Source organism: Scyliorhinus canicula, chromosome 2, assembly GCF_902713615.1.
Source record: "Scyliorhinus canicula chromosome 2, sScyCan1.1, whole genome shotgun sequence".
NCBI lineage: Eukaryota > Metazoa > Chordata > Chondrichthyes > Carcharhiniformes > Scyliorhinidae > Scyliorhinus > Scyliorhinus canicula.
The window spans coordinates 74,919,439-74,936,877 of NC_052147.1; the positions used below are offsets into that span (position 1 = coordinate 74,919,439).

At 44.9% G+C, this 17,439-nt stretch overlaps 1 protein-coding gene and 1 long non-coding RNA gene across 2 annotated transcripts in view; one reads left to right on the top strand and one right to left on the bottom strand.

Moving 5' to 3' along the window:
• The window catches only part of LOC119955027, a 113,318-nt gene extending 109,142 nt beyond the window's left edge, over positions 1-4,176 (top strand). Inside the window, exon 3 of the long non-coding RNA XR_005458372.1 lies at positions 3,836-4,176. This is a non-coding gene — a long non-coding RNA (uncharacterized LOC119955027). The remainder of the gene's footprint in view (positions 1-3,835) is intronic.
• The window catches only part of slc25a21 (solute carrier family 25 member 21), a 781,061-nt gene that overhangs the window by 407,377 nt on the left and 356,245 nt on the right, over positions 1-17,439 (bottom strand). The window lies entirely within an intron of this gene.

Below are 17,439 nucleotides of genomic sequence, written 5' to 3' on the forward strand. Positions count from 1 at the left end.
ATTTGAGTACATGTTGCCATGTTGGTATTTTGATAGTGGAGGAAGGTGGGAGAGGACTTACCCTGGCGGAGTGGATAAGATCATTCATCTGCTTCCTGCACTGGATGGTGCTACGTCGCAAGGTACGAGGGGCGCTGACCTCCTGGACAACGGCCACCCAGGTCGGAGAGGTGAGGTTGGTGTGCTTCTTTGAGCCATCCCTGGGGTAGAGCCTCTGTGCCGGAACTCCTCAAATAACAGCTTTGGCAGTGAAGGCAGATGCGGTCTTCTGGCAAATCACCTTTTGCTTCTGGCTTCCTGGCATGTTGGGAGCATCTCTAGGGGCCAGGTGAGCTGGAAGGAGTGACACATGTGTGCTGGACTGGTGTTTAAGTATGGTGCCAGGAGCTTCGAACCTCTCAGCTGACAGCGGTGGAGGGGAACGCACCTGTGCATAATTAATGAGCTTCCAAGTGCAGAATCTGGTGCGGGATCCTGCCATACTGGCCAGTGGGAAAGGTGCCACTGATGCCACCCACCACCGCACTTATTCTCATAAATGGAGAATTCCACCTGTTAACTCAGTTTCTCTCTTCACAGCTGCTGCCAGGTTTGCTGAGTTTTTGCAGTATCATCTGTTTTCATTTTGCTCCCCTTCCCTTTCCTTAGATTTATTCCCTTCCCTTAGATTGTTAGGAATCAGGGAAAAAGGGAGGGTAAAATTCAGCAGTGGGGCATAGAAGATGGCATTGTGCATCAAACATCCATTCCACTCCCTGGCTGAACTTAAAGGCCAGGAAAACAGGGCAAGATGTATCAAGGCAGTTGATCCATGACCACCTCGTTTCTAGACCTCATCAAAGTTACTTTTCTCACCCAGCTCCCAGGACTCTTGGCCTGTACATCTGGGATTTCCAGCAGCATTATGCAATTAACACTGAGATCACTATAGCAAGAGTCCATGCACCCCTCTGTAAAACTTCAAATATCTCAGCTTACTTTGAGAGGTCTGGAACAGTAAATTATAGATTGGGTTAGCATGACATTCTTCATTAGAAAAGGCACAATGTTACATAGAAAACTTGACAAAGGCTTCCCTTTTAGCCTGTGCCACCGTGGTCATTAAGTTGAGATAGTAAAATGATATCAAACAATAAACATAATGCATCCATTGCATTATAACAAGGGTGCCACTGGATCTCAGCAGTTCAAAGGCTTTATACAATATGCCTTCATATATACCAATTTATTAGAGTTGGTGGCAGTAAATATAATGTAAGATAATAGACAAAATGATTACAGATCAGAATAAGCAGAACATGAAACAGCTTGTTTTTACACCTGGTTGTATATGTAAACACTCTGTGACAGCATCCGACCATGATTCGTATTTGAGAGACTGGCTGTTGAACTATTTTCCTGAAGTTCGCAAAAGTGACCCAGAATTGGCTACAAATTTATTTATGATTTATTAAGATAACCTCTGCAGCCTAGAGACAGCATTTTGCAATACTTTCTACTTTGGTAAATGCGCAACCAGGCCATTCAGTTGATGCCTTGCGATGTTGCTGAATAAAGGGACTCTCTTCTATTGCACAATTACATAGCCAGTCAGTGGGAAATAGTGACGATTAATATGGAACTTCAGAAAACTATGCCTAATCCTTTGGTTTATTGGTGTAACTATAACAGCTGTTGATAGACTAGGGTTCTTGAGCAAGTGTGACATTTTCATAACTCCTGGGGCTGGATTCTCCATTGGCGGGATCCTCCGTTTCAGCGCACTCACGCCCGTGGATTTCCCGACGGCGTGGGGGTGCCCACAATGGTAACCCCATTGGCTGGCAGCCAGATGGAGAATCCCGCAGCCAGCGGAAGAGCGCTGCACCAGAAAATGGGTACGGCGGGACGGAGAATCTCGCCCATAATGTTTGACAACTGTGTTATTCTGACAATCTTATAGGTCCGCATCTCCAGTAGTATCTTGGGGAAAAAATTGGAGGAGGAAACTAGAGTTTATGAATATATTCAGAATAACACATTCATGGAAATAGGGAAAAATATTTAAAAGGATCATTTGTCCTTTTAGGGGCTTACCTTTTGGGGCTGGGTCAAGATCTTAGAACTCATATTGTCGGTGCCACTACCCAAACGGAATACAACTCACCACCACTTTCTCAATTAGGGATGAGCAACAAATAATGGCCTTGCTAGTAATTCTACATCCAATTAAAGAATAATCTATTTATACTGCCACCTTTAACAACCTGGTTGTATACACTCAAGGGCCCCATATTCCTGTGTGTTTTCTTCCATTATTATTACTTTCAAAATGTATATTACTTAACATTTTTCTATACTGAGCTGCATTTGGCACATATATGCCACAATAGTCGATGTCCTTCTGCAGTTTTTCAAGATCCTTGTCGCCAATTGTTCATATGCCTCTTCCCTGCTCAATACAGTATTATCAAATCTTAATATTATTCCCTTGATTTCTATATCTGCCAATGAAAATGATAAATAAGAAAGGCCTCTGTGGAACACTCAGGACAATATTGTAGTCTGAGAAACTCGTTGGATGTTATTTTGGGTAAGGGTGAAAACAACAACTAAGTGGGTGCTGTGCTAATAAAATGAATCTGTTTCAAATCTGGATTTAGACTGCAGTCTTGGGCTGGTTGTTGTTGACCATATTTAAACGTGCCTGTAGACAATAAAGCAGAGCACTGCAAGTTATGTCTCCACACATGAAATTCCGCTGATAATATTTTTAAAGTTAATTTACGGGATGTGGGGATCACTGGTTAGGCCAGTATTTATTGCCCATACCTAGTTGCCCTTCAGGTGGTGGTGGTGAGTTGCCTTCTTGAACCGCTGGAGTCCTTGAGGTCTAGGTACACCCACTGTGCTGTTAGGGAGGGAATTCCAGGATGTTGCCCCAGTGACAGTGAAGGAATGGCGATATATTTCCAAGTCAAGACGGTGAGTGAATTGGAGGGGAACCTTCAGGTAGTGGCGTTACCAGGTCTTTGCTGCTCCTGCCCTTCTAGATGGTAGTAATCATGGGTTTGGAAGGTGTTGGCTGACAGGGAAACGGAAACAGCAGGTCAACAGCACATCTCAGGATGACTCACCGACCTAGACGGTTCTCAGAGGCAGCACTAGCGCTCTAGATATGGGATGTCCTGTACACTACCCTCAAGCCACAGAGACAACTCATGCAGCAGATGTGCGAGGAGATTGCCAAGGGGGTCACAGCCTGGAGTCCTTTCCCCAGGACGTGACTCCAATGCCACAAAATTGAATGACTTGAAACAAGCTCACATCTCTGAAACACACTTCTTAATAACTGTGCCACCAGCAACATCACAACCTCAACATTTTGAACCCCCCATTTAACTATACACTGACAATGCATCCTTCATAGTGACTACTCATACCTCAGAACAGTTTGCACAACTCTTCAGCCATGTGAGGCCGAACATACAAACATAGCTATCAATACACTCATTTACAATCACCACACTTTCCTCTGCAGGACAATATAGCACATAACAGAACGGCAGCAGGGTATGACTGGGCGAAGGGAAGTACAACTCTACATAGTCATTCCCTTGAGGAGGCAGTTCTTTCAGTGATTGGGAGTAGGATGGCAGACGCTGTGGTCATAGGCAGAACAATATTGAAAGATATGTAGCCACTCCAGCTTTGTTACATATCCTCCACAATAATTCCTAACCCCTAATCCCCCAAACCGATCCCCATTCACAAGCTTTGTATGGTCACCTCACAAATATCCACCTATAGTCACCACATGCACTCTACCCTAACCCTTCTAGCTTTATCGTTTCAGACTCCCAGGAGTAAGATTCACCCTGCTGTGCCCCTGGAGGAACGAGGAGAGGAAGAGTCACTTTGCCTCCTTAAGGAAGTGAATGAAGAAAGTGCGGAAGAAGGCACCGCATGAATTGCGACCACTGTCACAGGCAGCTCAGTGGCCCCCATTCCTGTATAACTTAGTGGATAATTTTGAACAGGAATCTTCACTGCCAAATGCCCAGGTGCTAGTTGGCTGCAGCCATGCTGGATAGAAGGGAGAACACAGATGCTGCAGAGCAAGGTCACATACTACTTCTGCTGCAGAAATTTCACAGAGGCGGCAAGGTGGATAGCACTGCTGCCTCACAGTGCTAGGGACCCGGGTTCAATTCTGGCCTTGGGTAACTGTGTGGAGTTTACAGTTTCTCCCTTCGTCTGCGTGGGTTTCCTCCGGGTGCTCCCATTTCCTACCACAGTCCAAAGATGTGCAGGTTAGGTGGATTGGCCATGTTAAATTGCCCCTTAGTGTGCAGGTCAGACAGGATTATGAGGTTGCGAGAATAAGGCGGGGGAGTGGGTCTGGGTGAGGTGCTCTTTCAGAGGGTCAGTGCAGACCTGATAGGCCGAATGGCCTCTTTCACTGTAGGAATTTGAAGATTCTATAAGACCTTAAAGAGCCAAGCTACAGAAGAAGACTGATGGGTTTAAAAAGAGAGAAGTTTGATGCTCATGCAGCACGGGGATGGAGGAGTCCACCTCAAACTTGGTTGTTGACTTGTCGTGGGGCGTGGAACCTACCCTCTCCAGCATGTAAAGTTGGCCAATTTAATTCAGTGACCTGCGGAGTCTTTTTCTTCACTGTTCAGCTTGGCTGTGAACGTCATCATTCTGCTGATGAATGCTTCCTATCCAGGGAGGTTGCCATGATGATTTTCAAATGAACCCAACACAATGTGCATGGCTGGCTACTCACTGACTGAAGTCAGTGTTGCATAAAAGCTCAGGCAGCTGCCATAGCAGCTCTGGGCTCCTTGATTGAAAGGGCCTTGCAGAGAGTCTTTGTTGTTCAGACATCTGTCCTCCAGCATGGAAATCAGAGAGCAGGAACCTACCTCTCTCCTGCCGCCATCATTCATGGTCCCTCCTTCGGCCCTCTGCTTCTACCTTCGCAGTTGTCTATCAGCCAGATGGTCCAGACTGCTGAAGCTTATGCTGAGACCCTTCAGTTTGAGGCAAGGCCACCATAGACCACAGCCTCTCTAGCCATATAGGGAGCCATCTGAATTGATATCTTCAGATTTTTAGCAGCCCTCCACCTCAAATGCTGCTGCCACCAGAGATATACATTGTAGTCGCACTTACAGAGGATTACCACTGAGGGTAAGCAGAGTAGTTTATTATTTCTTATTGCCGTTTGTTATTGTAATGTTTTCATTGTTTGCTTTTAATGGATAAATGGTGATTATGGTGATTGGGTGGTAGTGGAATTAACGGGTCTTACTGTTTTGTTCAAGGAGAAGGATGGGGCTGTAAAGATTGATTACAGATGATGGATCTCTAGATGAATCCTCTGCCCAAATGGAAAGGTGTTTGGCAACAGTACTTCAAAGTTTGATTGCAGAGGATGTCTCTTAAAAGCAGTCTTCACTGATGACAGCGAATATCCCTCCCAAATACAGCCCACTTAGCTGAAATCCTTGTGTGTGCTCCTTGGTCCCCTTTCCTCTTCTTCCCCCTGCTGTGTTTCACCTTCTGGCATGATACAGGTGGTCTTGCATGATCATCAGAATGTGGAACATGCAGCAAGTTAGCACAAATCCAGAAACGTTATCAGCTGTGTAGTGCAGGGCACTTCGGAACCAGTTAAGGCACACATCTGCTCAATGATTCTCCTAATGCCAGAGTCTTTTGCACTGTATGAGTGCTCAACAGTTGTCTTGGACATACCAGCTATGGCATCAGAGGGTATCCCTTGTCATTGAGTAGCCAGCCATGCACATTGTGCTGGGTTCATTCGAAAATCATCATGGCAACCCCCTGGATAGGAAGTATTCATCAGCATAATAATGACGTTCCCAGCCAAGCTGAAGAAAAATAATTCTTTCCAATTCCTGAATACGTTCATGTTTAAATGAAGAACTTGCATGGCTACACGTGCAGTAATTGGCTTCCTGGGCAATGGGAAATCCCACAATCCGGTCAAATCCTGGAGCTCTCTGTCTGGTCATAGTTATTTTTTGAAGCAACAAAGCTCCAGCAACCTCCCTTATGCAGAAATGCATAAATGATTGTGATTTCTGACTGACAACATTTGGCACCTGTGGCATTTGAAAAGTTCCAGTCACATAAAACTGATTGTCACAGACAATCCAGTCTTGGCTGGGCAGTGAGGTCCAAGTCTTCCATCCACAAGGGCACAGATTTCTGTGATTACATTAGTGCACTTAACTCATGCATTGCTCTTGAGTGATATAAAAGTTGGTACAATGCTCGCTGAAGATTCTGAGGGGGTAGAATCTCTTAGAACATAGAGAAATACAGCACAGAACAGGCCCTTCGGCCCACGATGTTGTGCCGAACTTTTGTCCTAGGTTATAGAATTTTGGACATTAAGGGCAATTTATCATGGCCAATCCACCCAACCTGCACATCTTTGGACTGTGGGAGGAAACCGGAGCACCCGGAGGAAACCCACGCACACACGGGGAGGATGTGCAGACTCCGCACAGACAGTGACCCAAGCTGAAATCGAACCTGGGGCCCTGGAGCTGTGAAGCAATTGTGCTATCCATAATGCTACCGTGTTGCCCTTAAGAACAAAGAACTCTTCCTACAAGCCTGCTTGTCTTCCCCCCCAGCAGTTGGTATTGCTCTGTGCGGCCTCATCTCCTCCACAGATCAAGTTAAACCGGGTTGGTTGTGGTGGTGGAAGGTGACCCTAACTAAATCCCCAACCACTCATCATGGAGGGAAATCTTATAGGTTTCCCCCAAAGGGAGCAGGCAAAAGCTGACAAAATATTTTTAAAACTCCCATATGCCCCTCTTAGCGAGTTTCACAGCTGCGCTATGAAAAACATGGGACTAGGCTGCCCATCTACCTACTCTGCATTAATACAAGTTTCATAGACAGTAAGTAAAGATTTTCATATCTATCATATCGGAGGTTTATAATTTGCTGGAATAAAATTACTACAAAATTTAATGTTATCCAACTACAGCACTGTTCTAGTATGATTTGTTGGCTCAGTGGCAAACAATGCAATCAGTAATGCGTCATTGCTTCAATAAAAACACTGTTTCATTTTGAACTGTTGTAAATTAGCTCCATCTTTCAGTTAAATTCTAATATTATCGAAATTACTGAAGGACCAGACAATTAAACTGATGCCAATTTGGATCATGAACAAACTGACTAAGAGGGTGGAACCAGACCATTCAATTCAAGTATCTAGAGCCAACTTGGTAGTAATGGAGTTCAGATGAGCAGATGCCATTAACATGTGTCAGTCCAAGTATTGTGTCATATCCTGCAGCGTTTACTGACCTACTTCAAATGAAAGTGCTTTTCAAAACAAGTATGCATTACTTTTGTGTATGAAATATGCTTTTGCCACACAATGTGTATAACATAGCAGTGATCGACAACAGAGTAATTTGTACCATTGCTTGGAAAATAAATTTTTAAAAACTACCTTTTAAACTCCTAAACAGGACATTATATATTTTTTTCCTAAATATGTACATTTGATAATTGTAGATGCAGGCTACTACTTTGCTTAGTTCAAATTACATTATGCACGCAGTGCTTTCATGTGGGTGAGTGCAAGGCTATATTTTTTCTTTGAAATAGGACATTGTCCAAGTTTACACTGACAATAACTTTTCTCAAAGGGCAAACATAACCTCACATTTACCTCAGTTGAGGTTGATATTTGTTTTATTATGCCTGTTCTTGATCCTCATTGTATTGCTTCTCATTTTGCCATGTGAACATGAGATATGCATTATCTTTATTATTATACTCGGTAGGTTCAGATTGGGATGAACTATAGCCTGGACATAACGGCAACAAACTGGATCGCAGCTAATATTTATAAAAGCCGGTTCACTGAATACTATCAAGGGCCCATAGTATTTACACCTTTGTACAATAAATAGGCACACAAGATCTTTGTGAACATGGGTTCATTTCAGGACCAACCATTTTCAATTAAGGTGTTAAACATATAAATTAGTCATTTGAATCATTCACAAAATGTAATTACTTTACAATGAAATTAATTCCTCATAAGTTGGAAATTTATAAACAGCTTCAAAAAGTGGGTTTGTAAACAACCTCTACACTTCATGACATTCACAAATGATTAATAAAATACATTCGTTTGTAATGCTTCAAATTCACTGAACATTTATCACAAACTTGTCGCCAATTTCTGAAGGAAACATACTGCTCAGCCACTTTGGTAAGGTGGAAAACTGGCCTGCTCGCATGCTGAGTGGCCCAGTGACTGAGTACCGGAAGAGACAATCCCAAGGGAAGGAGGTCTCACCCAGACTGGTTGTGGCCTTGAGTTTTCTGAGCAATTTGGAATAGCCTCCAGTGGCCAGCCTATCATACAAATGCACAGAACAGGCATAATCAGAACTGGACTTCACTCACTGTAATGTGACACAGCTCCACCTACAGGTGCAATGCCGGTAGAAAGTTCCTTTTTCTCCTTTTACCGTGGCCTTATGTTAAATATTGCCTTTTTTTAAAAAAAATGTCATACCCTTCTCCCCATTTTTGAAGAACCTAGATCTTTACCTACCCTCTGACAATGGTGGGACTCTCCAGTCCGTCAGCCACGTGTTTCTCGGTGGTGGAATTCTATCTTTCCACCGATTCTCAGTGGGACTCCCCATTGTAACCACCCTACACCACCGCGAAACCCGCTGGTGGGGTTAGGCTGCTGGCAGTGAAATTGTATCGCAACAACTGGAGAATTCTGGCCACTGCTTCCCAGGTCCCACAGATAATTTTGGCTCCGAATTGGCATGAAACAAACTCCAAATGGCCAGTCGACATCCAATTAGCCAAGTCTCAGGTCCTCAAAGATTAACCTTTTTACATCATAGACACAATCAGGTCTAGATTTAAACCACTGCATGTTGACCAGATTGGAAAAACTACTGTTCAATGAAATATCTCAGCAACCCTGAAAAACAATGTCACAAGGAAGTTAGTCTCAGCAATCCATGAGTTCATAGAATCAGAAAAGCATAAAAGAGCTGAAACACAATCCTCATGGGGAGGTAGTGGTGAGTGATAATGTCACTGGACTAGTAATCCAGAGCCATAGGTTAATGCTCTGGGGATACAGGTTCAAATCCCACTACAGCAGCTAGTGGAATTTAAATTCAATCAATCTGGAAATAAAAGCTAGTCCAATAGTAATGACAAAACCATTGCCTGTAGTTAGAAAAAAAACATCTGGTTTACTAATGTCCTTCAGCTGCTTCTCGATAACACGTGGAGTGAATAAACTTGGCTGAAGACAGGCATCATGATGCTGGGGAACTCACGAGGATGCCAAAATGGATCATCCATTTGGCACTTCTGTCTGAAGACAGTTGTAAATGCTTCAGCCTCGTCTTTTGCACTAAGGATATCCTTACCTGGTCTGGCCTACTTGTGACTCCAGACCCAGTGATTGACTTGCTAGCCCATTTCAGAGTCACTTCGTTATAGCAAACCACAACAGAGTCTAAAAGAGATTAAACTGGCCACACCACCGGCATCGCCCGTTGCACTGGAAACAATAACGGTACAGCCAGCCCTACTGACCCTGCAAAGTTCTCCTTGCTAACACCTAGGTGCCAAAACTAGAAGATTTGCTCACAACCTAGTCAACTAACAGCCAGGCATAGTCATACTCACGCAATCATACCTTCATCCCGAAGTCCTATCCTTGAGTATGGCCTGTCCTACCAACAGGGTAGACCCATCAGAGGTGGTGGCAGAGTGATACACAGTCAGGAGGATGTTGCCCTAGGAATCTTCAACATCAAATCTGGAACTCAAGTCTCATGGCATCAGATCAAACATGGGCAAAGAAGCCTCCTGCATACCAACTACCATTCCCACTCAACAAATGAATCTGTACTCCTCCATGTTGAACACCGCTTGGAGAAAGCACTGAGGATGGAAAGGGCACAGATGGACTTCAAGAACGGCTTGGTAGCATCACTACTGAATGAGCTCGCTGAGTCCTAACGGACATAGCTGCTTGGGGGCAGCACGGGGGTGCAGCGGTAGCACTGCAGCCTCATGGCGCCGAGGTCCCAGGTTCAATCCCGGCTCTGGGTCACTGTCCATGTGGAGTTTGCACATTCTCCCCATGTTTGCGTGGGTTTCGTCCCCGCAACCCAAGATGTGCAGGCTAGGTGAATTGACCATGCTAAATTGCCCCTTAATTTAAAAAAAAGGACATAGCTGCTCAACTGGTACATTAGTTGGTCCAGAAAATAACAAGAGGGAAAAACCTACTTGACCTTGTCCTCACCAATCTACCTGTCCTGGAGTGCATCTGTCCATGATAGTATTGGTAGGAGTAACCACCGCATATTCCTTACAGAGACAAAGTCATGTCTTCACCTGAACATACCCTCCATCGTATTTTGTGGCACTCCCATCTTGCTAAATGGGACATATTTCAAACAGATCTAACAACTCATAACTGGCATCTATGAGGCACTGTAGGCCATCAGCAGCAGCAGAATTATATACAATCACAATTTATTAGCTAATGGCCTGGTATTCCCCTACTCTACCATTACCATCAAGCTGGGAGAGCAGCCTGGTTCAATGAAGAGTGCAGGAGGGCATGCCAGGAGCAGAACCAGACATACCTAAAAATTACATACTAACCCGATGTAGCTACAACACAGGACTACATGCATGCCAAACAGCATAAGCAGCATGTGACAGTCAGAGCTAAGTCATCTCTCAACGAATGGATCAGATCTAAACTCTGCAGTCCTGCCACATCCAGTTCTGTATGGTGGTGGACAATTAACAACTAACTAAAAAAGGCGGGTCTCCAAATATCCTCATCCTCAGTACAAAAGACAAGGCTTAAGCATTTACAAACATCTTCACACATAAGTGGCGAATAGTAAGTGGACAGAGGAGCTGGGGTCGATCTTGAAAGAGGAGATTTGGAGCGAGGCACTAAGGAGGGTGAATGCCACCTCATCTTGTGCGAGGCTGAGTCTCATCCAGCTAAAGGTATAGTTTCAAGCATACCTCATGAACGCAAGAATGAGTCAGTTTTTCGAAGGGGTGGAGGATAGATATGATCGGTGTTCGAGAGGGCGGGCGCACCATGCACACATGTTCTGGTGCTCAAAGTTAGTCTGCTGAAGGTCCTTTTTTGATACTGTTGGGAATCCTGGGCATTGGATTGGAGCCTTGCCCACTGGTGTAAATTTTAGGGGTTTTGGATGTACCAGAGCTCTGGACAGGGGCAGATATCCTGGCCTTTGGCTCGGTAGTGGCAAGGAGACGGATCCTCTTGTGCTGGAGGTTGTGTACACCGCCAAGTGCCTCAGTGTGGCTGGGTGACTTGATGCTGTTTTTTGCACATCAAGAAAGTCAGGTTTACTGTGAGGGGGTTGGTGGAAGGATTTTACTATAGATGGCAGCCATTTATAATGAATTTTAAAGAGTTGGTCACTGTTAGCTGTCAGGGGGCATGGGGGTGTTTAGTCGTGAGGCTATAGTGTTGAAAGGGGAAGGAAGGGGGGGGTCTTACTGTTTGGTTGTTATTCTGTATTATCGTTTGCTTTGTATAAAAATAATTTAAAATTATAATAAAAAGATTTCCAAAATAATATTTAACAGATGATTTATCTCAGCCTCCTCGTGAGGCCCCAGCATCATAATGCCGGTCTTCAGCCAATTTGATTCACTTCATGTGTTATCGAGAAACAGCTGAAGGCACTGGATACGGCAAAGGTTATGGGTCCTGACAACATTCTGGCAATGGACCTGTGCTCCAGAACCAGCTGCACCCCAGCGAAGCTGTTGCAGTACAACTTCAACACTAGCATCTAGTCTGCAATGTGGAAAGCACCCTACCCAAGGTCAACAACTCCACCCTACCCGTAACCCCACCCAACATTAAGGGCAATTTTGGACACCAAGGGCAATTTATCGTGGCCAATCTACCTAACCTGCACATCTTTGGGCTGTGGGAGGAAACCGGAGCACCCGGAGGAAACCCACGCACACACGGGGAGGATGTGCAGACTCCGCACAGCGACCCAAGCCGGAATCGAACCTGGGACCCTGGAGCTGTGAAGCAATTGTGCTATCCACAATGCTACCGTGCTGCCCACCACAATGCTACCGTGCTGCCCCCACAATGCTACCATGCTGCCCTCCGTAACCCTTCAACCCATTACCAATTAAAAATCTGTCTAACTCCTCCTTAAACTTACTCACTGTCCCAGCATCCACCTCACTCTGGGATAGTGAAGTCCACAGATTCACGAACCTTTGGGAGAAGTAGTTGCTCCTCATTTCTTCTTTAAATGTTTTATCCTTTTCCCTGAGACTATGACCTCTCATTCTAGAATTCAATGGCATTACAATCACTGAATCCTCCACAATTAATTATCTGAGAATTATCATCCACCACCCTCAAAATTCAATCCCTCCACCACCAATGCAAAATGGCAGCAGTTTGTACTATCTACAAGGTGCACTGCAACAACTCAGCAAGGCTTCTTCAACAGCACCATCCAACCCCAGAACCATATATCACCAAGATAGACAAGGCAACAGATGTATGGACAAAGGGTCATCTAGACTCGAAACGTCAGCTCTTTTCTCTCCCTACAGATGCTGCCAGACCTGCTGAGATTTTCCAGCATTTTCTCTTTGGTTTCAGATTCCTGCATCCACAGTAATTTGCTTTTATGGACAAACCACCACCTGCAAATTCCCCTCTAAACCAGGCCACAAGACATAGGAGCAGAATTAGGCCATTCGGCCCATTGAGTCTGCTCCGCCATCTGATTATGGCTGATACGTTCCACATCCCCATTCTCCTGTCTTTCCCCCATAGCCTTGATCCCCATACTAATCAAGAAATTTCCTTATTGATCAAGAACACCAGATTTGTGCTTGAGGTGCTGTTACGGACAGGGCCACAGACCAAGAGCTGGAAGGTGGGATTAGATAGAATAGTTATTTCTTAGAACAGAACAACTAGGGGCAGTAGGCAATTTAGCCTCTCGAGCCTGCTCCACCTACAATATGATCATGGCTGATCTCATCACAGCCTATTCTCCACAGCCCTGCCCGTTCTCCGTAACCCTTCAACCCATTACCAATTAAAAATCTGTCTAACTCCTCCTTAAACTTACTCACTGTCCCAGCATCTACCTCACTCTGGGGTAGTGAAGTCCACAGATTCACGAACCTTTGGGAGAAGTAGTTGCTCCTCATTTCTTCTTTAAATGTTTTATCCTTTTCCCTGAGACTATGACCTCTCATTCTGGAATGCTCCACAAGAAGAAGCATCCGCTCCACGTCTATTTTATCCGTCTTATATACCTCAATTTGATCTCCCCTCATTTTTCTAAACTCATAAGAGTATTGGCCTAAACTGCTCAATCTTTGTTCATAAGTCAAACCCCTCAACTCTGGAATCAACTGAGTGAACCTCCCCTGAACAGCCTCCAATGCCACACCATCTTTCCTCAAACAAGGGGACCAAAACCGTGCACAATACTCCAGATGCAGACTCACCAATGCCTTGTAGAGTTGCAACAACACTTCCTTACCTTTATACCCTATTCTTTCAGCTATAAATGCCAACATTCCATTTGCTTTCTTTATTACCTGCTGTACCTGCATGCTAGTTTTCTGCGACTCATGCACAAGGACATCCGGATCCCTCTGCACTGGAGCACGCCAAAGTCTCCTCCTATTTACATAATAAATTGCCTTTCCATTTTTCTGACCAAAATGGACAACCTCACACTTAACCATGTTAAACTCCATCTAAAACATTTTGGCCCACTCACCTAACCTATCTATATCCATTTGTAAGGTTCTCATTTCCTCATTGCAACAACTATGTCCCACCTTTTTTGTGTCATCTGCAAAGCCACTAACCATTCTGACTTGTGCTATATTATCGTTCCTTCAATATCACTGGGTCAAAATCCTGGAACTGCCTCCCAACCAGCACTGTGGGAGTACCTACACCACATGGACCACAGTGGAGGCTGTCTCACAACCACCTTCTCAAGGGCATTATGGATGGTCAATAAATGCTGACACGGGGTGGCATGTGGCGCAATGGATAGCACTGGGACTGCGGCGCCGAGGACCCGGGTTCGAATCCCGGCCCTGGGTCACTATCCGTGTGGAGTTTTCACATTCTCCCCATGTCTGCGTGGGTTTCACCCCCACAACCCATCTTTGGAGGATAGGATAGGTGGATTGGCCACACTAAATTGCCCCTTAATTGGAAAAAAAAGTAATTGGGTATTCTAAATTTAAAAAATAAATAAATGCTGGCACAGCCAGTGATGCACATCCCCATAAACGAATGAAAACGATGTATGAAATTATTGCAGGCTGACAAAGCTCACATGACTTGTGCAGGTTAGGTGGATTGGCCATGATAAATTGCCCTTAGTGTCCAAATTGCCCTTAGCGTTAGGTGGGGTTACGGGGATAGGGTGGAGGTATGGGGTTGAGTAGGGTGCTCTTTCCAAGAGCCGGTGCAGACTCGGTGGGCCGAATGGCCTCCTTCTGCACTGTAAATTCTATTCTATGACTTACATACAACCCGATCATTGACATTGTGACTAGAATAGCCAAACATGGGAAGGCACGTGGAAGATACGGATTTCTAAATGCACTGCAAATTTTGTGCTTTTTGCAAGGCATGGGGCAAAAAGGGTCATTGGCAGCAGCAATATAAAATAGCTAAAGCCAAAGGAGCTCCGAGGAATCCTGCATAGACCAAAAGGATCGCAAACAGGTAATACCTTCAAGCAGTAATAATGACCATATCAAAACACATAGGAAAAATATATAAACAAAGTGGCAGATAACATGAACAACAACAGTGATGATCAAAGTGCTGTAAGGGGCAATGAGCACATGTTCCACAGTATACAGGTGGAACACCTAGATATCATTGCATCATGATCAAATGTATCTGCCATGCTTCAAACCATCTGTCCTTAAAGTCAGTAAACATTCGTAATTGGAAAAAATAAACATATGCAAGTACCAACTTATTGTTTCTGAGAATTTTGCAAGTAATGTATCCACCAAAATGGAAGGCCATGGGGAAACCAACTAAAATGTAGATATCACCACAATCCCAGAGGACCATAGGCTGCTCTCCCCCTTTTGAGAGTTGACTGGTGGTGATTTAACCTGATGATCACCTCACCTCAGGCAAGGGACAATCTTGGGAAGGCAGGGCCCTCATGAATAACCTCAGGTGGTATGAGTGTTGAACCCACATCGTTGACGTCGCTCCACATCATGAAACAGCCATCCAGCCAACTGAGCTTGAAACTTGCAGCATATAACGGCTTTGTAATTCCATTTGTAGCATCCATGGTGCTAGATCATATGTGCAAGCGACACCGTGGGTGTCACAGATGTTGTAAACAGTAGAAACCAAAGACCCAGAAAATGCAGGTCGACCAACATGTCAAGATCTCACCTTGGTGACAATCCATGGAATCAGCCAAATATCGCAAGGCAGGAGGCGAGAGACTGGGACATTGAAGCTACAGTTAAGAAGTGTGAGGCATGTCAAGCAAATATGACAAATCAGCACAAGAAACCACTTTTACAACACTTGCTTGGGCTAAGGATGCTTCTGACCTCTTCCTTGTCCATGGGAATGATTTCTTAGTTGTCACTGATTATTTTTCCAAGTATCTTATCCAACCATTCCATCACTTGCAGAACTCACGTTTGGCAGACCAGCACGAACAAATCTACCTTATCTTCATCAATTTACCCTTCCAGAGCTTGAGAAAGTTTTCTTTAAAAAACAGGGGAGAATGAAAGACATGCATGACAGGAATGCAGGCAAAGAGTTATAAGTTTAAAGGCAGCACAACAGGTTTGAATTCAAAAAAAATTCTAGAAAAGTTATGTGGCAACCAGCAGAAGTGACAGGATCTGTCCGGAGATAAGGTCATCACAACTAAAGGTGCAACTGGGACACAGAACAAGGGACAAATCAGGGAAGCATTTACTCCTCAACCACCAATTAACCCCACTGCATCCAGGGCAAAGTCCAAGCATGACACTCCGGCAGACCATTAAGAAGGGATGGCATGGTGGGACAGTGGTTAGCACTGTTGTCTCACAGCACCAGGGACCCAGGTCCAATTCCAACCTTGGGTGAATATGTGGAGTTTGCACATTCTCCCTGTGTCTGTGTGTTTCCTCAAGGTGCTTCGGTTTCCTCCCACAGCCCAAAGATGTGCAGATGGATTGACTCTGCTAAATTGCTCCTTAGTGTCCAAAGGTTAGGGGTTACGGGGATAGGGTAGGGGAGAGTGCTCTTTTGGAGGGTTGGTGCATACCCAATGGGCCAAAAGGCCTCCTTCTACACTCTAGAAATTCTATGATGATTAACAACCTCAAGCTAACATTACATTTACTGAGTAGACTGTCACTATTCTTCAGGAACTTGCACGTTTATGCATTTCTAAACTCGCAACTGCAATGTGTAATTGGGCATTTCCAGTATTGTAAATAGTCCTGGCTGTTTGTAAGGGGGAGTGATTTATTTGTAAAAAGAGGGTTGTTGTGGTGCACCTTTAAGTGGGTGTGGTTCAGTTCCGGTGGCGGCCATGGAGTAGGAGATCACACATTTGGAGATCCCGCTCGTGACAGACCTTTTGGACCTTTTTCCCCGTCTTTTCAAATTTTAGTATGTGGAGACGTGGACCAGAAGTGGTCGTAGAAGAAAGAAAAATCGAGCATAGAAAAACATGGCGGAGGTGCAGGGTACTGGTGAAATTTATTCAGGAGGGTTTCGCCAAGCAAAGGGAGGAAGGTCTAGACCCGATCAAGGCATCGATCGATGGGGTGGAGCAGGGGCTGGAAGCCCAAGGTCGGGCGATACAGGAGGTTGAGGTGGTCGAGCACGAGGAACACCTAACTGCGCTGGAGTTACAGGTGGGGCTGATGAGGGATCAGCAAAAAAGGCTGCAAGAGAAGGTGGAGGGCCTGGAGAACAGGTCCCATTGACAGAACTTGAGGATTGTCGGCCTCCCTGATGGCTGCGAGGGAACGGACGCAAGGGCCTATGTGGCAAATATGCTTGAGAAATTAATGGGTGATGTGGCTTTGCTCAACCCTTGGAAGTGGATAAAGCGCACAGAACGCTTGTGAGGAGACCGCGTGTGAATGAACTGCTGAGGGCGATGGTGGTACGAATGCACCGGTTCCTGGATAAGGAGCAGATTTTGCAGTGGGCCAAGCAGACATGGAGCTGCAAGTGGGAGAACAGCATGCTGCACATCTACCAGGATCTGGGACGGATCTGACCAAAAGAAGAGAGGGATTCAACCAAGTAAAATCGGCCCTTTTCAA